The 21,402-nt window shown below is 41.2% G+C and overlaps 1 protein-coding gene across 1 annotated transcript in view; it reads left to right on the top strand.

The window, feature by feature from the left end:
• Positions 1-21,402, top strand: part of LOC115172763 (disks large-associated protein 2) — a 207,647-nt gene that overhangs the window by 140,512 nt on the left and 45,733 nt on the right. The window lies entirely within an intron of this gene.

Genomic DNA, 21,402 nt, shown 5'->3' with positions numbered 1-21,402 from the left:
TATTGCTGTGTTATTGCGGTGTTGTGTTAGTGTAGTTTTGTGTTAGTGTTGCGTTAGTGTAGTGTTGTGTTGCTTTGTGGCAGAGGAAATGGGCTTTTAAAGGATTAGATGGGACATGATGCAGACACAGTCACAGAAACAACAACATTAATGCCTAGCAATATGGCATGACAAATGCAGCAGATTAACATGAAATTAGATTACAATACTTGTCCAATGATAGGATGATGCCAGCAGAATTTTAACACAGAAACAATAGCACAAGCAAAGACATGTCCTAGATAGATGATTCAATAAGTTGAGCAAGAATGCTGTTGTTTGCCTTTTTACATACTCTGTTGGAAGGCAATGCTGTTATTGGATTATAAAACTGCATATTGTAGTCATCTACCTTTCTTTACATTAATGTCAGTGAGGAAATGTTAAAACAGAAATGATACACTGATGTTATTTCCCTAGAAATGTCTCATCATTACCAAATGTGGTTTCGGAATAGGTTTAGAGCCTTGAATTCATTCCACAGAGTGTTTAAAGGGACACGCTAGTTATTTCCTCTGTGTTTACTTCTACTATTCCTGGTCCTTGTATGGTGTGTTAATTGTCCTTGTCAGTGGCTGCTTTGCTTGCCCATTGCTTCACCCATTTCCTTGTTACCTCTCTTCCTCACCATCTTCATCCCTGAGGCACTCTCATATATCATTCATATCCTTGTCAGTGTATGTGGCAGAGCAGTAGCAGTTATATTGGAATACAAATGTGGTCCTTTTATGAGATCATGTGGTAGTTACAAGGTGGGTCTCAGTGTAAAATACATCCTCCATCGACTTTCAGTCTAAATGGTTTTAGAATTTTGTCTCTAATTAAAAGGTGTTCTTCATTATTTCAGGGGCAGGTATGAGAAAATCACTATTCTCTGATCCACCACTATAGTTTAATCTTTATTGTGTTTTGAATTTAAACATTACGTCAGATATAAAAACATGAAATTGTATTTGGCGATTCCATCGTTCCCTGATTTGATTGCTAAAGTAGTAGCGCCACTGTCTGCAAGAGCACAGTCACTTTCACTCCTCCTCCGAAGAGCAAGCACAGTCACTTTCACTCCTCCTCCAAAGAGCAAGCACAGTCACTTTCACTCCTCCTCCAAAGAGCAAGCACAGTCACTTTCACTCCTCCTCCAAAGAGCAAGCACAGTCACTTTCACTCCTCCTCCGAAGAGCAAGCACAGTCACTTTCACTCCTCTTCCGAAGAGCAAGCACAGTCACTTTCACTCCTCCTCCGAAGAGCAAGCACAGTCACTTTCACTCCTCCTCCGAAGAGCAAGCACAGTCACTTTCACTCCTCCTCCGAAGAGCAAGCACAGTCACTTTCACTCCTCCTCCGAAGAGCAAGCACAGTCACTTTCACTCCTCCTCCGAAGAGCAAGCACAGTCACTTTCACTCCTCTTCCGAAGAGCAAGCACAGTCACTTTCACTCCTCCTCCGAAGAGCAAGCACAGTCACTTTCACTCCTCCTCCGAAGAGCAAGCACAGTCACTTTCACTCCTCCTCCGAAGAGCAAGCACAGTCACTTTCACTCCTCCTCCGAAGAGCAAGCACAGTCACTTTCACTCCTCCTCCGAAGCCACTCGTCTCTCTTTGTTCATGGCTGAATATGGAGACAGTAATAACAGGAGAGTCCATTTTTATTAATTTTCCATTGTAAAACCCTCCTCCCGGATCAGCACTTTCAGAAACTCAGGTTTTGTTCTGCCTATTGTATTCTGCTGTATCAGCCAGTACAACACAATGACTGGCCTGAGCTAGGCTCTTTTAATATACAGGTCTCTATTAGATTAACTCTATTCTTGGCACTCTCAAAACAGGCTGCTCTGTGCTAGTACAGTCTTCATTTTGGAATGGGGAATGTTTTATTGGTGCTATTTTGGCATACTGAAAATAATTATTGGTCATTTGATTGACAGCCTTTAATTTAACAGAAAAATTGCTGTGGTACATGATGTCAATTTCTTTCTCACTTACAAATTACCTTGAGGCAGACCCAGGATAAGGGAGCAGCTGAAATCAGTGGGGGGCACAATTTGGGGGGTTCTTGCATTAGAATTATATTGAATTCTGCTTATATCACGCTATACCATAATAAACATAAAGTTCAAATACAGAATCTCAGAGACCATTGATCGAGTGCTTATGAAGGGACAGATTAGTGTTTTGCTATTTTTATATAGGGACAAAACTAAAACTGATGGGGCACAAGTTTCAAGTGAGGGGGGCTAAGCCCCTTGTTGCCCCCTTGTGGACCCGGGGCCACCTTGGTGGTGTTTGTTTATAAGGTGTGAAACCTATTGGATGCCATACAGTTTCATGTACAGTTTGATGCAAATGTGACTGTTGTAATTCTTGTAATGGAGATCCTATCTATCTCTGTTTATTTCTACGTTGCTCATGGTGTCCCTGCTGTACTGCACTATCAGCTCTATGTTGGTCCTGGTCTAGCCCCCTGCTATGTCAGTCATGTATGGCTGTTGTGTGTTTCTCCCCTCGCCAATCCCCACATGCTACAGCAGCTCTACTCATTACCATTCAACACAGGTTGGTCAATTACTATTACGGCACAGCAAGGCTTTTTCCTGGAAAATACTGACACCACAGCAAGTGTCGTGTACACAATACCTTAATATCCTGTCAGCCTGACCCCCTCCACTGATGACACATGAAATGCAAGTGTGTTTCTCACAGCCACTCTGTGGTTGGCTCTCTGTTACCAAGCACTCTGGGGAGTTAATTATATTTCATTTCCAATGTGTTTTTTTGCAATAGATTATTATTCATAATTGTTGGTGATTTTAATACTGTGCAGAATACAAATCTAGATGGATCGGGGGTTTGTTTGCATTATTCTAATCCAAAAGCACTTTCTGCAATCTCTGAGTTAATGTCCTCTCTAGACCTGGTAGATGTTTGGTGATTAAGAAACCCTGATCTGACTAGATACACGTGGCGTGGAAATAGGCAAGCTAGTCGCATTGACTACTTCCTTATCTCCTTCGCTCTAGTCTCAAACGTATCACAGTCTACCATTGCTGACCATTTACTTTCTGACCAGGCCCTTATTTATTTGTCTCTAACTACAGTAGAATATCCTAGAGGACCGGGTTATTTGGAAACTCAATCAATCAATGCTAAAAGATGAAGACTCTTTTAGAAAAAACAAATAATTTTTTAAAGCATAATGTGGGATCAGCTGAACCTCAGGTTGTCTGGGACACTTTCAAATGTATATTCAGAGGCCATTCAATCAAGTGGCCATCATGGGGGAAAGCTAAATCTTAGGAGGGAAAATTAAAAAACTAAAAAGTTGAATGACTTGAATAAGCAAACTGATACAGTAGTAGACCCTCCAATTGAAATGCTTCTTCTGATCAAGAGTAGACAACATGATGTTTACATGCTTCTTTTCTCATCTCATATGTACGTATATACTTGACTTTCTGACGGGCCACCCCCAGGTGGTGAAGATAGGAAACAACATCTCCACTTTTCCGATCCTCAACACTGGGGCCCCACAAGGGTGCGTGCTCAGTCCCCTCCTGTACTCCCTGTTCACCCATGACTGCGTAGCCATGCACGCCTCCAGCTCAATCATCAAGTTTGCAGACGACACTACAGTGGTAGGCTTGATTACCAACAACGACGAGATGGCCTACAGGGAGGAGGTGAGGGCCCTTGGAGTGTGGTGTCAGGAAAATAACCTCACATTCAACGTGAACAAAACAAAGGAGATGAACGTGGACGTCAGGGAACAGCAGAGGGAGCACCCCCCTATCCACATCGATGGGACAGTAGTGGAGAAGGTGGAAAGTTTTAAGTTCCTCGGTGTACACATCACGGACAAACTGAAATGGTCCACACACACAGACAGCGTGGTGAAGAAGGCACTACAGCGCCTCTTCAACCTCAGGAGGCTGAAGAAATTTGTCTTGTCACCGAAAACACTCACAAACCTTTACAGATGCACAATCGAGAGCATCCTGTCGGGCTGTGTCACCACCTGGTACGGCAACTGCACCGCCCTCAACCCCAAGGCTCTCCAGAGGGTACTGCGGTCTGCACAACACATCACCGGGGGCAAACTACCTGCCCTCCATGACACCTACAGCACCCGATGTCACAGGAAGGCCAAAAAGTTAATCAAGGACAACAACCACCCGAGCCACTACCTGTTCACCCCGCTATCACCCAGAAGGCGAGGTCAGTACAGGTGCATCAAAGCTGGGACCGAGAGACTGAAAAACAGCTTTTATCTGAAGGCCATCAGACTGTTAAACAGCCATCACTAACATAGAGAGGCTACTGCCAACATACAGACCCAAATCACTGGCCACTTAAATAAATTCACTTAATAAAGGTATCACTAGTCACTTTAAATAATGCCACTTTAATAATGTTTACATAACTTACATTACTCATCTCATATGTATATACTGTATTTCATACCTCTATTGCATCCTGCCTATGCCGCACGGCCATCGCTCATCCATATATTTATATGTACATATTCTTATTCCATCCCTTTACATTTGTGTGTATAAGGTAGTTGTTGTGAATTTTAGATGACTTGTTAGATATTACTGCACTGTTGGAACTAGAAGCACATTACATTACTATTTAAGCAGGAGGCAAATTGCCAATATAAAAGCCCAAAAACTGGCGACGCCTCACTTTATTGTGCTGTGACACCCATATTCAAAAAAATTGTTTAGCACTTAGAATGAAGAAAGTAATAAGCAAAATTATTCAAAGTGAGCTATCTGGATTTATTGAAGGTCGTTAGCAGTGGCGATGTTAGCATGTAAATCTTGGTGGGGCAAAAAAAAAACGTTTTGATGCATGCAAGCAAAGCCACTACATAACACAACACTAAACAATACATTAATTGCACTATAACGGCAACAAGTGGTGCCCACAAACTGTTAGGGCCAACATAAAGCTGTCCCAATAGCAGAGCTTTCTATCCAGCACAATGGAGTGAATCCTTACCACCGCTACACCTGGCTATCAGCAGAGCCTTGTCTGGCAGCGAAACAATTCATTCAGCCATATTACTGCCTTTTTAACCTCTATGGGGTATGTGGGACGCTAGCGTAGATTATGTTAGGACATCACCTTGACAAGAAAAACCACACAGCCATTTTCCAAGCAAGGAGAGGCGTCACAAAAACCAGAAATACAGCTAAAATGAATCACTAACCTTTGATGATCTTCATCAGATGGCACTCATAGGACTTCATGTTACACAATACATGTATTTTTTGCTCGATAAAGTTTATATTTATATCCAAAAACCCCATTTTACATTGGCGTGTAATGTTCAGAAATGTTTTACCTCCCAAAACTTCTGGTGAATGAGCACATCAATTTACAGAAATACTCATCATAAACGTTGATAAAATATACAACTGTTATTCAAAGAATTATAGATACACTTCTCCTTAATGCAACCGCTGTGTCAGATTTCAAAAAAGCTTTACGGCGAAAGCAAACCTTGCAATAATCTGAGTACAGCGCTCAGACATCAAAACAAGCCATACAGATACCCGCCATTTTGGAGTCAACAGAAGTCACAAATAACATTATAAATATTCACTTACCTTAGATGATCTTCATCGGAATGCACTCCCAGGAATCCCAGTTCCACAATAAATGTTTGTTTTGTTCGATAAAGTTCATCTTTATGTCCAAATACCTCCATTTTGTTCACGCGTTCAGTCGGGTAATCCAATTGCACTGTGCTCGCGCAGTAAGTTCAGACAAAAAGTCAAAAAAGTTATATTTCAGTTCGTAGAAACATGTCAAACGATGTATAGAATCAATCTTTAGGATGTTTTTATCATAAATCTTCCATAATATTCCAACTGGACGATTCTTTGTCTTCAGAAATGAAAAGGAACACACCTAACTCTCACGGGAGTGTGCGCGATTGAGCTCATGTCATTTTCTCAGTCATCTGACTCCATATGCTCTTATTCTCTCCCCATTCAGAGTAGAAGCATGACACAACGTTCTAAAGACTGTTGACATCTAGTGGAAGCCTTAGGAAGTGCAAAATGACCCCACAGACACTGTATATTGGATAGGGAATCACTTGAAAAACTACAAACCTCAGATTTCCACACTTCCTGGTTGGATTGTTTTTCAGGTTTTTGCCTGCCATATGAGTTCTGTTATACTCACAGACATCAGTCAAACAGTTTTAGAAACTTCAGAGTGTTTTCTATCCAAATATACTAATAATATGCATATCCTACCTTAAGAAACATAGCTGATATGGCTGACCATATCTCCCTGGCATATTACATCATTTATGCAGCAGCATATTTTTGGACTCACCTTGTTGTGTGTGGCGGTCGTTCGTTGGCAAATTTTGGCATCAAATGAAGAGAAAGATTTACAATTCCAAGTTGGATGACCATTCAAAACTTATTTTCCCAGTCTGACTTCCCAGTTGCAATGCTTGCGGTTAGCCACTGTCACCGATTACTTCCAAACAACTCGTTATTGAATTAGCGATTTCCAACTGTTGTGTAATGTTTATGTCCAATGGCCGATGAGCACCGATATGTTTTATATATAATTTACCTTCAGTATTTCTCTTCATATGACAAGGATTAAAAGGAATTGCCAGTAGATTGTCTACTTGATTTATGATGACTGCTAGCTAAGATTTTGAAAGTAAGATATTGACATGATCAGTCCAATCAAAGCTACTGTAGATATAATGTGATTTGACATCAATGTATCTGTGGCCAATGACCTTGAGACTTCTTGGATGGGCACTTCTAATCTAAGTCTATGGTAGGGCCCAAAGGGCTCACATTCTTGATGTCTACCCTTACTAAATGCAGGTGACGTAGTGTCCCCATGAGTGACAGAACACTGAGCCAATCAAAGTGCAATGCTGAGCCAATCACGGCGCAATGCTCCTATTCTCTGCTGGCCTGCCCCACCACCACAGAAAGCACTGAGCTTGGCTGAAGCACCTGCATTTTGGGGCTGCCTGTTTGTATGCGGCTTTATTAACTCAATGATATATATATTTTTTACATTGTTTGCAAACTGATTTGTGACATGTTTTAATGCCAAAATAACATACAAAACAGGCAAGCCCCCCCAATTTTAAAAAATATGTATATATATTATTTTTTATTCTTTTGGCAAAAAAATGCGGGGCTCAAAACATGACTGGTCGTTACATTGGTGACAATATTTGTTAGTTTGGTGTTTATTGCAGATTTTGAGAAGGCTTTTGGTAAGATAAAAGGGATTTAATTTATAGATGCCTTCAGTATTTACATTTTGGTAAGTCATGTATTCAATGGTTTAGAGTCTTATACCAGAAACCGGTGAGTAAAGTAGTGAATAATGGGTATTTATCTAAAAACGTTGAGCTATTCAGAGGGGTCAGACAAGGGGATCCAGTTTCACCTTATTTATTCTTTTTGGCTAACGAGATGCTGGCCATCAAAATCAGGAATAATTCCAAAATAGTAGGTCTGAGTATCAGTGGTCTTGAAAGCATGAAACAACATTTGCCTCTCAGCCGCAACAATCATCAATAGATGCTCTTATTGGAGATTTGAATGACTTTTCAAACTATCAGATCTGAAAACAAATTATAAGAAATGCACCATTTTGAGAGTGTTTTTCTTAAGAAAGTCCAACTATATTTGGCCTTGTTGCATACAATTAAGTGGAGCAATAGCTCAGTGGACATGCTTGGCATCCACATTCGAGAAAGAATGAAGGATCCTGTAAAGGAGAACTTTGATTTGAAACTTACCAAGATTGACTGTATACTATTGCTGTGGAAAGGTAATGCTTTGTCTTTATATGGCAGAGTGACATTAATAAACACCTTAATTGTCTCTCAGTTCATCTACAGTATCTCTTTCTGTCACTTCCATCCCCAGATAAGGTTTTCTTTAAGCAGTTTGAAGCCAACATGTTTCAGATTTTAATGGAATGGTATTATCCCTCATAAAAAATAACAGAAATTCTGAGCCAAATCATATGGTTGAATTCAAATATCCTGATAAATAAAATTAAATGTTTGGGAATGTGTTTCTGGAAAAGGGGATCTTATTTTTAAATGATATCATTGATAGTAATGGGAATTTTATTTAATTTGATTACAATCAGTTACTGGCAGCAATTCCTACAGAATGGAAGAAAATGTTAAGGGAAAGAAAAGAGAAACTGTTTGTTTGTCTCCTCATATTACATCTCACAGATGGTTAACTAGAGATAAAATCAATAAAGACATTTTCATTTTAATTTGGAAAATAACAAATTGGTTGCCATCCCACACAAATTCCACTCTTACTGGGAAGAGCAGTTTGATACTTCCATCCCTTGGAAATTATTTATAAATTGATTTTTAAAACCGCATTAGACTCACAACCTGAATGTTTCAGTTGAAGATATTGTACATGTTTCTGGCTACTAACAATATGTTACAAATATGGAGCATAGAAGAATACCCTTTGTCCTATTTTTGTTGTGTGGAAGTGGAGGATTTGTTACATATTTTCTGGTATTGCCCCATAGTTGCTAACTTTTGGGCAAAATTACAAGAGCGTTTACTCCCTGTTTTACACAATTTTGTTATATATTCCACAAACAGTTATATCGGGTGACTTAAGGGACAGATGCAACACGGTATACAATCTCTTGATTGCGCTGGGGAAGGTTTTAATTTTCAAAAAAATATATGAGTATTGGATTCTTTCAAAATAACTGTCAAACACTATTATACACAAGAAGGCTTGATTGCAAAAAAATTGGGTGGTCACAAGATTTTACTGAGAACCCCCCAAAAGAAAAAAGACAAAAAAAACTTGTAACAGCAAAAAATGGTTTAGTCCCCAAAATGTGAGTGGGTGGGTGAAGGTGGGTTTGTAAAATAATACAAATTATTATTATTATTTTGTCTAAGAAGTTGAAATAAAATGTTTACCTTTTAAAAGTCCTCTGTAGGTGTATAGGTCATTGATGTGTGAAATCAATGTGTGAATACACGTCAGTGAGATAGGACACACACAAGCACGCATGCACACACCATTGCCCTTTATGGATCCTTTTATGTTTCCTGGCCACACAGCCCGCCTCAGAGTCCATTGACAACGACACAAGTATGGATACAGTTGATGAGGTTGCTCCTGTATTCACTGTAGACAGTGTTGGTCTCCCTTAGGGTTTCAGGGTTTCAGTGTTGGGCTACCAAGTTCATCCCAGGCTGAATGCCTGCTGTGGTGGCTTTTCATTTATGACTGAATGGACTGAATGCTCTTCTCCCTTTCTGGCCATTTGTCTTCTTGTGTTGTGACACCCCAGGACTGCTCCAGTATTGCCTGTCTGTTGCTCCTATTGCAGCTATTGCAGTTTGAGCTTCACCTCTAGGGCCAGCTAGAGTTTTGTCTGACCTTGGGGCCTAGAGTTTTTCCTTGCAAGATTACATTTTCAGTAAAATTCCTGGCCCTACTCATTTCCCTATTAATCTCACACATTAAATTTGAGTAATTATGAACGCAAAACAGTTTATATAACTTAGTTGTTTTAGACCTTAGCTTAAAAAATTGTCCAGATGTTGCTGCAGTATGGGGCTCCATGCAGGAGTGGTGCTGCTGGTATGAGTGGCACCTGACCCAAACGCTTTCATAATATCATGGCTCACTGCTTGTTTGCACTGAATTGGATTGGATTTGAGGTGTGGTGTGTGTGTGCAAGGTTGGATTTCTGTTTCCACTTGAAGCAATTTCCTCTCCTGTGGGGTTGCAGCGGGTGTAAATTTGATGGCAGAGGTTCCTGGAGCTAATGGTGTTAAAGTGAGAACAGCCTTTGCGTTGTGTCACCTCCCTCTCATGGCTGACAGGGTGACTCTCTGTTCACTCTCTCAACAATAAAGAATACATCACCGTCACCAAGCCTGTCTCTAGGCCCGTTCAGCCGAAACGCCCCGCCACAAGAGGGGACTGACGTCGACGATCATCTTAATTAATAATCATTTACAGCCCCCAAAGATCCCTTGGGGTCCCGACCTATAGACTGTAGACTATGATGAATGGAATTTGTATATTGGATTTCTCGCCGCAATAAGAGGGACTTTCCAAACTGGTTTAATGGATGTATTAATGATGATGATGGGACTGGAATGGCATGTGGCAATTTAAAGCATTACTGCATAGCAGGATAATTAAGTTAATGAGTCAATCAGGCATGGTACACAGCGTCTGATAGCACTGTAGCATTTGATTGGGAAGCAGAGGAGCACTCCCCATCATTGGAGAGAAGCACACTTTCTCTAATGGCTGCCTTCTCATCAAGAATGTGGGGGCAAGGTCTACAAAAACCAAGCCAATCAATCCCAGCTATTTTGGGCAGGTTTTAAAATAACTTTTTTACCCTTCAAATTATGATTGGCCTCTTGAGTAGCAGCCGTAACGAATAAAACTCCTGATGTGGCATAAGGCAATTAATTATTCATTCAGACTGTGATTGCGTATCATATGAACGCTTGTTGCTCACATCTCAAGGTCGGAGAGGAATCCCATTCCATTGATTAGTTGCTGTTTTAGACACATGCTGCATAAACTTCTTCTTTGTTTACTGAGCTGTTTCCACAATACTTTGACTTTGTGTAAGTAGGCCTCGTGCTTGGATCTGTGTGGTACTTTCACTCATAGTTTAAGTCCTTGTTGTCTGTAAGGGTACAGTCCTTGTTGTCTATAATGGTACAGTCCTTGTTGTCTATAATGGTACAGTCCCTGTTGTCTGTAAGGGTACAGTCCTTGTTGTCTGTAAGGGTACAGTCCTTGTTGTCTGTAATGGTACAGACCTTGTTGTCTATAATGGTACAGACCTTGTTGTCTATAATGGTACAGTCCTTGTTGTCTGTAAGGGTACAGTGCTTATTGTCTATAATGGTACAGTCATTGCACAACAGTAACTGTCCTCAACTTGAAGGCTGAAATGGAGGCAAGCTGACTAACCAATATGGTACACTCTTAGAAGAAAGTGTTTCAAAAGGGTTATTCAGCTGTCTCTGTAGGATAACCCTTTTTGGTTCCAGGTAAAACCATTTTTTTCTACCTGTAACCCAAAGGGTTCTAGAACCAAAAAGGGTCATTCAGAGGGTTCTCCTATAGATGAGGTAAGCATTCCATTGACCAGATTGGCGCACATTCAAAAAATCTGATCTAACAAAGTGGATATTCGTGAAATACGTCGTGATTTATGTATTGTAACAGGCCCACAATGTGGTTACTTAAGTATATTTTTTAGATATTTGGCTGTTTTCCCTTTTCAGGTTAAGATGAAGCCACTACGAAATGCTAACTCCCATTCGTATAAGCTGGTTAGCATAGCTAGCATACAGAAATCGTTGATGTTAGTCAAAGTCGTTTTTAACTGTAATGCAGTTGATTGGTAATGATGACATGAACATACTAGCATTATACTTTAAATACACATAATATGAATAATAGCCTAAATGTAGGCAAATTTTGCTGCGGAGCAATAGGAGACTCGGGATCTTTCCCCCACGGCCCTTTTACCCACGCATTTTCATAGCAATTACATTGTTTTGCTCAAGTTCGATTTACTCCTTTACCATATCTATGGGGATAGCCCAAAAAAACTTTTAGGTTCTAGATGGCACCTGTTTTCTAAGAGTGTATGTGTACAATATCCTTCTGCCACAGAAGCAGACAAATGCTTAATTTGCTGTGTATCTGCTATTTATTTATATCTCCATCTGTATGCTCATGATGATCTGGAAGTCTTATCATTAAACATTGATGATTATAATGGCTTTGTAATGGGGCTTAAACACATTTGTAGGTCCCTCTGACTTCCTGATTTCCTTACTGTCTCCTGACCCCTGTTTTCTGGGATGATGGATGAGGCTAAACTTCACTGCTCATTATTATCAGTCCCACTGACAGTAAACATTCAGACAATGTGATTATTCTCCATTGAGCTTCTCTGTTAGTTGTGGTTGTCTGCGATGCTGTCGGCCCTATATCAGCTCACCTTCCTGTTATAGAGCACACTCATTTCCCAGAAGTCCTAATTCGTGTGACTATTGCCGTCATCTGTTCAGGGTGACTGTTAAATAGCCATCACTAGACGGATACCACCCGGTTACTCAACCCGGCACCTTATAGGCTCCTGCCCTATAAACATAGACATGGAATCACTGGTCACTTTAATAATGTTTACACACTTCTTTACTCATTTCATATGTATGTACTGTGTTCTATTCTACTGTATTTTAGTCAATGCCACTGACATTGCTAGTCCTAACATTTAAAAATGTCTTAACTTAAATTCTTTAACTTTAGATTTGTGTGTATTGTTGTGAATTGTTTGATATTACTGCACTGTTGGACCTAAGAACACAAACATTTCGCTATACCTGCAATAACATCGGCTGAATATGTGTATGTGACCAATACAATTTGATTTGATTTGATGACTGTAAGTCGCTTTGGATAAAAGCCTCTGCTAAATGGCATATTAGGTACATCACCCCATTCACGAAAATGGTTTGCTCCTACAGACAGAGAGTCACGTGGACATGACTAGCTATATAAAGCAAGTATACAGGCATCAAGGCATTCACTTACTGTCCGATTGAACATTAGAATGGGCAAAACGAGTGACCTAAGTGACTTTGAGCGTGGTATGATTGTCGGAGCCAGTGCACACCGGTTTCAGTAACTCAGAAACGGCCAGCCTCCTGGGCTTTTCACACTCAACAGTGTCTAGGGTTTACCGAGAATGGTGTGACAAACAAAAAGCATCCAGTCAGCGGCAGTCCTGAGAGAGGTCAAAGGAAAATGGCAAGAATTGTGCAACCTAACAGGCGGGCCACAACCAGGCAAATAACAGCACAATACAACAGTGGTTTGCAGAACGGCATCTCGGAACGCATCTCGTTGGTCCTTGTCATTTATGGGTATATTGCAGCAGACGACCACACCAGGTTCCACTCCTAAGCGCTAAAAACAAGAAGTGGCTCCAGTGGGCACAAGATCACCAACACTGGACAATTGAGGAGTGGAAAAACATTGGCTGGTCCGACGAACCCCAGTTCCTGTTGCATCATGCTGATGACAGAGTCAGGATTTGACGGAAGCAGCATGAGTCCATGGCCCCATCCTTCCTGGTGTCAACGGTTCAGGCTGGTGGCAGTGGTGTAAAGGTGTGGGTAATGTCTTCCAGGCACACATTAGGTCCCTTTATGCAATTGAGCAACGTTTCCATGCCCAGAAGAATTCAGGCTGTTCTGACCCGGTACTAGATAGGTATACCTAATAAACTGGCCACTGAGTATATGATATTATTATTACACACAGAGTGTACAAAACATTATGAACACCTGTCATGGCTGTTCGAAAGAGCGGACCAAAATGCAGCGTTTTCGTAGTTCCACATATTTATTAAAAGTGAAACTGAATGCAAATACAGAAAACTTGAAATACCAAAACAACAAACCGTGAACGCAGAGAGGACAACACACTACTTAAAAGACAATCCCACAAACCACAATGATAAAAAGCCCTACTTAAATATGATCTCTAATCACAGGCAAATGAGGATCAGCTGCCTTCAATTAGAGATCAACCTCAAACAATCCAACATAGAAATAGAAAACTAGAATTTAAACATAGAACTAGAAAACATAGATCAGCCCAAAAACACCCCCTGTCACGCCCTGCCCTACACTACTATAGAAAATGACATCTTACTAGGGTCAGGATGTGACAACACCTCCTCTTTCCGTGACAGACTTGACCAGGTGAATCCAGGTGAAAGCTATGATCCCTAATGGATGTCACTTGTTCACCTTTCCAGAAACAAGTCTCTCACTGTTGCCGCTTGCTATAGACCTCCCTCTGCCCCCAGCTGTGCCCTCGATACCATATGTGAATTGATTGCCCCCCATCTATCTTCTGAGCTCGTGCTACTAGGTGACCTAAACTGGGACATGTTAACACCCCGGCCATCCTACAATCTAAGCTTGATGCCCTCAATCTCACACAAATTATCAATGAACCTACCAGGTACAACCCCAGATCCGTAAACACGGGCACCCTCATAGATGTCATCCTAACTAACTCGCCCTTCAAATACACCTCTGCTGTGTTCAATCAAGATCTCAGCGATCACTGCCTCATTGCCTGCATCCGTAAAGGGTCTGCGACCAAACGACCACCCCTCATCACTGTGAAATGCTCCCTAAAACCCTTCTGCGAGCAGGCCTTTCTAATAGACCTGGCCGGGGTATCCTGGAATGACGGTGACCTCATCCCGTCAGTAGATGATGCCTGGCTATTCTTTAAAAGTGCCTTCCTCATCATCTTAAATAAGCATGCTCCACTGAAAAAATTTTGAACTAGGAATAGATATAGTCCTTGGTTCACTCCAGACCGGTCTGCCCTTGACCAGCACAAAAACATCCTGTGGCGTTCTGCATTAGCATCCATGGATAATAAGAGCACCTCCTCCCAGCTGCCCACTGCTCTGAGGCTTGGAAACACTGTTACCACTGATAAATCCACTATAATTGAGAATTTCAATAAGCATTTCTCTACAGCTGGCCATGCTTTCCACCTGGCTACCCCTACCCCGGCCAACTGCCCGGCACCCTCCACAGCAACCCGCCAAAGCCCCCACCATTTCTCCTTCACCCAAATCCAGATAGCTGATGTTCTGAAAAAGCTGCAAAATCTGGACCCATACAAATCAGCCGGGCTAGACAATCTGGAGCCTCTCTTTCCAAAATTATCTGCCGAAATTGTTGCAACCCCTATTACTAGCCTGTTCAACCTCTTTCATATCGTCTGAGATTCCCAAAGATTGGAAAGCTGCCGCGGTCATCCCCCTCTTCAAAGGGGGAGACACTCTAGACCCAAACTGCTACAGACCTATATCTATCCTACCCTGTCTTTCTAAGGTCTTCAAAACCCAAGTTAACAAACAGATTACTGACCATTTCGAATCCCACCATACCTTCTCCGCTATGCAATCTGGTTTCAGAGCTGGTCATGGGTGCACCTCAGCCACGCTCAAGGTCCTAAATGACATCATAACCGCCATCGATAAGAGACATTACTGTGCAGCCGTATTCATCGACCTGGCCAAGGCTTTCGACTCTGTCAATCACCACATTCTTATTGGCAGACTCGACAGCCTTGGTTTCTCAAATGATTGCCTCGGCTGGTTTACCAACTACTTCTCTGATAGAGTTCAGTGTGTCAAATCAGAGAGCCTGTTGTCCGGACCTCTGGCAGTCTCTATGGGTGTGCCACAGGGTTCAATTCTCGGGCCGACTCTCTTCTCTGTATACATCAATGATGTTGCTCTTGCTGCTGGTGATTCTCTGATCCACCTCTACGCAGACGACACCATTCTGTATACTTCTGGCCCCTCTTTGGACACTTTGTTAACTAACCTCCAGACGAGCTTCAATGCCGTACAACTCTCTTTCTGTGGCCTCCAATTGCTCTTAAACGCAGGTAAAACTAAATGCATGCTATTCAATCGATCACTGCCCGCACTTGCTCGCCCATCCAGCATCACTACTCTAGACGGCTCTGACTTAGAATATGTGGACAACTACAAATACCTGGGTGTCTGGTTAGACTGTTGTCACGTAGAGTAGGCCAGAAGGCTAAACTGGAAAACCTAACCTCTATCAAAAATAAAAAGATGGCGGAGCCGCAAAAGTTCTTCTGTGCAAGGGTGTTTATTTACATAGTGATTCCGGAACAAAAACAACAGTACTACCATGAAACGTATACCTTATGGGACAGCTAAAAACAATGCTGCCCCATCCACAGCTCAATCCAAAAATGCCTCTCGATGAACTGAAAGAGAGGCTCCTTTTGTAGGGGTAGCCCCTCCCCTCAGAACAATTAACACTAATTAATTAAGCAATTACCTATTCAAACCTACATTTTCCATTCAACTAAACATACTCATTGCAACACGTTTTTTATAAAACAATATCACAATACAACATTTACAAAATTACATCACTACTGACAGTGTCTTTCAATATGCCCATTTACATTAATGAGCCATTCGGGACAGGCACTACAAAGTCAGCCCAATTCCCTTAGCTCGGGTCCTTATCCAGAATACCCGGAAGCTACAGAGATGGAGAGAGAGAGGAACAGAACAAACAAACAACGCGCTCATCCATAACATCTAAGTATAAGAAATATTGCTTATATTAAATATGAACACTTGTCTGTTTATTTCTTTATACTATAACCGGTTCCTGACGTAAGTGTGAAATGTATGTACTAAGATAGAGGAGTTAACTTGTGTGTCGACACACATTGTTAACCTAACTGATAACAGAGCAGGGAGGAGTGATGAATGTGTGCGTGCGTTAAAGTACCAAATTCTGCCCACGGCCAGTGACGGACTTCTACGTCACAACTGTAAACTCTTCTTCCAGACTCACATTAAGCATCTCCAATCGAAAATTAAATCTAGAATCGGCTTCCTATTTCGCAACAAAGCATCCTTCACTCATGCTGCCAAATACACCCTCGTAAAACTGACCATCCTGCCGATCCTCGACTTCGGTGATGTCATCTATAAAATAGCCTCCAACACTCTACTCAACAAACTGGATGCAGTCTATCACAGTGCCATCCATTTTGTCACCAAAGCCCCATACACTACCCACCACTGTGACCTGTACGCTCTCGTTGGTTGGCCCTCGCTTCATACTCGTCGCAAAACCCACTGGCTATAGGTTATCTACAAGTCTCCGCTAGGTAAAGCCCCGCCTTATCTCAGCTCACTGGTCACCATAGCAGCACCCACTCGCAGCATGCGCTCCAGCAGGTATATCTCACTGGTCACCCCCAAAGCCAATTCCTCCTTTGGCCGCCTTTCCTTCCAGTTCTCTACTGCCAATGACTGGAACGAACTGCAAAAATCTCTGAAGCTGGAGACTCATATCTCCCTCACTAGCTTTAAGCACCAGCTGTCAGAGCAGCTCACAGATCACTGCACCTGTACATAGCCCATCTGTAAACAGCCCATCTATCTACCTACCTCATCCCCATACTGTATTTATGTATTCATCTTGCTCCTTTGCACCCCAGTATCTCTACTTGACATTCATCTTCTGCACATCTACCATTCCAGTGTTTAATTGCTATATTGTAATTACTTCGCCCCCCTGGCCTATTTATTGCCTTAACTTACCTCATCTGCACTCACTGTATATAAACGTTTTGTTTTCTTTTGTTCTACTGTATTATTGACTCTATGTTTTGTTTATTCCATGTGTAACTGTGTTGTTCTATGTGTCGAATTGCTACGCTTTATCTTGGCCACGTCGCAGTTGCAAATGAGAACTTGTTCTCAACTAGCCTACCTGGTTAAATAAAGGTTCAATTAAAAAAAATTAAAAAATCCACTTCAATCAGTGTAGACAGGTTAAATAATGATTTTTAAGCCACGAGACAATTGAGACATGGATTGTGTATATGTGCCATTCAGAGGGTGAATGGGAAAGACAAAAGATTTAAGTGCCTTTGAACGAGGTATGGTAGTAGGTGCCAGGCACACTGGTTTGTGTCAAGAACTGCAACGCTGCTAGGTTTTTCACACTCAACAGTTTCCCTTGTGTAACAACAAGGGTCCACCACCCAAACTACAGCCAGCTAACTTGACACAACTGTGGGAAGCATTAAGGTCAACATGGGCCAGCATCCCTGTGCAACGCTTTCAACACCTTGTAGAGTCCATGCCCCGACAAATTGAGTCTGTTTTGAGGGCAAAAGGGGAGAGTGCAGCTCAATATTAGGATGGTGTTCTTAATGTTTTGTAAACTCAGTGTATTATTCTATTATATATCACTCACATTCACCTACCTGCAGCATTTTCTCTCTCATTTGTGCTCTTACATTTGACTTCTCCCTCTCTCTTCATGTTTGTAGAACTCAGTACAATGACTTTGTCTCGGCATAGCGTCTTTGTTTAACCACAAAGAGTACAACAGGCCAATTCACAGCCAGCATGAAAGGCAGACAGAGAGAGAGAGAGAGAGGGAGGCAGAGATTCACATCGTGCTATACAGTAGTTTCATATTGGGAAACAATGTGAAGTGCATTAGCAACAGTTGGAGACATTAAAGGCAAATGTGCTGGGGTAAAAAATGATAAAGGGTCGTCTTTTTGTGAAACAGCTTGCCTCAGCTCTATCGACTATAATAGACATCTACGGCGTAGAGATGATGGATAAAGCGATGCACATGATGTCCCTCAGTCAGTCAATGTGCTGCACTTTCATCTGATATTGTCAGCTTAAAGCTGGAGCTGCTTTCAATGTTCATGGATAGAACTTTTAGTTGTATTTTACTCCTCGGTTTGCTCATTTACGCACAACTAAATTGCCATTAGATATGACTTATTTATTCAAGACTTCATGGGTAAATGAGCCGTTGCCGATAGGCCTACGTATTATTGCTCATGATCTTCTTAAGTGCAGTTTAGACTGATTTTGTTTTTGAATTGTACAACTGTATGTATAACTAATGTTCATCAATACTAAAAGGCCTCATCTATGTCATTATCGGTCAATTACTGTTCATGAGGTAATACTGTCTGCCATTAAGCACCACTGTCTGTCAGTCTACAACTAGCATCTTCCACATGACCAATAATACCATTAGTTTCTGTGGCCATCCTGTCCTTAAACGTGTATTGTATCACCCTAATGTTTGCAGCACTTTGGTTAACATCTCATGCAAACGTTTGATGTCCCCACAAAAATCTATCTGAAACTGTTGATGTTGTCCATGATCTCAGTCACACCCGCATCCATTGACTCCCACCAGCAATGGGCCTAGTAACACAGTTTCTTCTCTCTACCCACAGCTCTTACCGGGTGAATAAAATGAACAGTGACGTGTGTAACTACATCACCAATTTTGCTGCAGACTTAAGGTGAATACAAGCACGGTGTTCTCCCTCCCTACTCTCTCTCTCTCTCTCTCTCTCTCTCGCTCTCTCTCTCTCTCTCTCTCTCTCTCTCTCTCTCTGGTGCTGCATGTTGCAGTGGTCCGGCTGAAGAGCCAGCTGGAGCTGAGCATTGCTGACAGACTCAATATGGAACCTCATACAGCAAACACTCACTGCTAGTCAATGAGAGGTCAGCCGTATAGACACCTCATACAGCAAACACTCACTGCTAGTCAATGAGAGGTCAGCCGTATAGACACCTCATACAGCAAACACTCACTGCTAGTCAATGAGAGGTCAGCCGTATAGACACCTCATACAGCAAACACTCACTGCTAGTCAATGAGAGGTCAGCCGTATAGACACCTCATACAGCAAACACTCACTGCTAGTCAATGAGAGGTCAGCCAGGCCAATCTATCTCCTATTTCTCTAGCCGTACAGCACCATTCAACACAATACAGGCTCTGTCTAACTTACAGCTTACTGTGGGTTTGTCTTTAACTGATATTGAACATCATCACAGTGGTAGCTGGTCTTGACCGGTGACTAATCTCTGTTTTTGATAGTACATTAGTTAGTTAAACTGAGCCTCTGAATCTGAATTCCCTTCTTTCCTAGGCTCATCTCTGGATGTAATCTGAACCAGGGAGAACTTTCTATACTGTGTATGAATGATTGATATAGTCTATGAATGCAGTATAAATGCATGAGGTCCGTCTCTGCTAATTCTTGATGCAGGGTTTAAATCACACTAGCATTGGTCATACTGAAAAATGGCAATTTTTGTTTCTACACAAAGGCTGAAAACAGCTTACTTATCCCTATCTGACCTGAACATTAGTTTGTATTCTACCTGTTCTTCCTCCCTCTATGCTCTGCACTTTCCATTTCAGTTTTGGTAGAAAATGGTAGCAGTTCTAGTCCAAATCAAATCAAATCAAATTGTGTTGATCACATGCGCCGAATACAACAGGTGTAGACTTTACATTGGAAATGCTAACTTACGAGCCCATTCCCCACAATGCAGAGTTAAAAAGTAAGACACATATTTGCAATATAAAAAGGAAATAGTAACACAATAAAAAAATAACGAGGCTATATACAAGGAGTACCAGTACTGAGTCAATGTGCAGGGGTACGAGGTAGTTGAGGTAATTGAGATAATGGTACATGTGGGTAGGGGTAAAAGTGACTAGGAGTTTTTCCTAGCCACCGTGCTTCTACACCTGCATTGTTTGATGTTTGGGGTTTTAGGCTGAATTTCTGTACAGCACTTTGTGACATCAGCTGATATAAGAAGGGCTTTATAAATACATTTGATTGATTGAAATTTGAAATTTGATTGACTAGGTAATCAGGATATATAATAAACAGATTAGCTGCAGCATATGTGAATAGTGTGAAAGTGTCTATGTGTGTGTGTGTGTGTTTTGTGTTTGTGAGCATATGAAGTGTGTGTGTATATGCATGCGTGTGTGTGTGTGTGTTGGAGTGTCAGTGTAGTGTGTATGAGTGCGTGGGTAGAGTCTAGTGAGTGTGCATAGAGCCAGTGCCAGGGAGGCAGCGTAAATACATTAAGATAAAGAAATAAATAAGAAAGGGGGTCAATGTAAATAGTCCGGCTAGCCATTTGATTAACTGTTCAGAAGTCTTTTATTTAAAAACATTTTTTAACAGAAATATACAAATAAGAGTACATAAACCTAACAGGCAGGGGTATTACATATCCAGATTCATTTCCAATTTGTTAAATACTTTTATGGTACGTATTGCTTTTGGTTTTTACATTTACTGATCATTTCAAAATAATATTTAAATTCTATATTAAATAATGTGAAGAGGGGTTTGTTCTCTTGCCCACTTCATTTTATGGATAAAGAATTTTCCATGAAAGATAAACAAATGAACAGTGGAAGTTAAGTCAGGGTCCGTATCATTTGGATCACAATAAAACATAACATCAGCGTCTCTCAGATTAACATTAATAGTTGTTTCTTTTAAAATAAAATCTTCTAACTCACTCCAATATCTTCTGACATAAGAACAGTCCCAAAATAAATGACCAAGAGTTTCTGGGCCACAACCACAAAATATACTTTTGTTATCAATAGCTATTTTAAATCTGTGTATAATAAAGGTCTTTACTGGGTAGATTCTAAGAATGAGTTTGTATGATACTTCGTTCTCCTTATTAGATTTACAATATTTACCAGGCAACAACGAAACTTTGTTCCAGTTCACTTGTCCTAGGGCTGCATTCCAGTACATTTTAGCAGAGGGAATAGTAACATATTGACATAGTTTCCTTATATACATGTTATTACATTTATAGTTTAAAATGTCAAT

Source organism: Salmo trutta, chromosome 33 (assembly GCF_901001165.1).
Source record: "Salmo trutta chromosome 33, fSalTru1.1, whole genome shotgun sequence".
Lineage (NCBI taxonomy): Eukaryota > Metazoa > Chordata > Actinopteri > Salmoniformes > Salmonidae > Salmo > Salmo trutta.
Note: the sequence above shows the minus strand (reverse complement) of the source record. Positions and strands in the feature narration are given on the sequence as shown.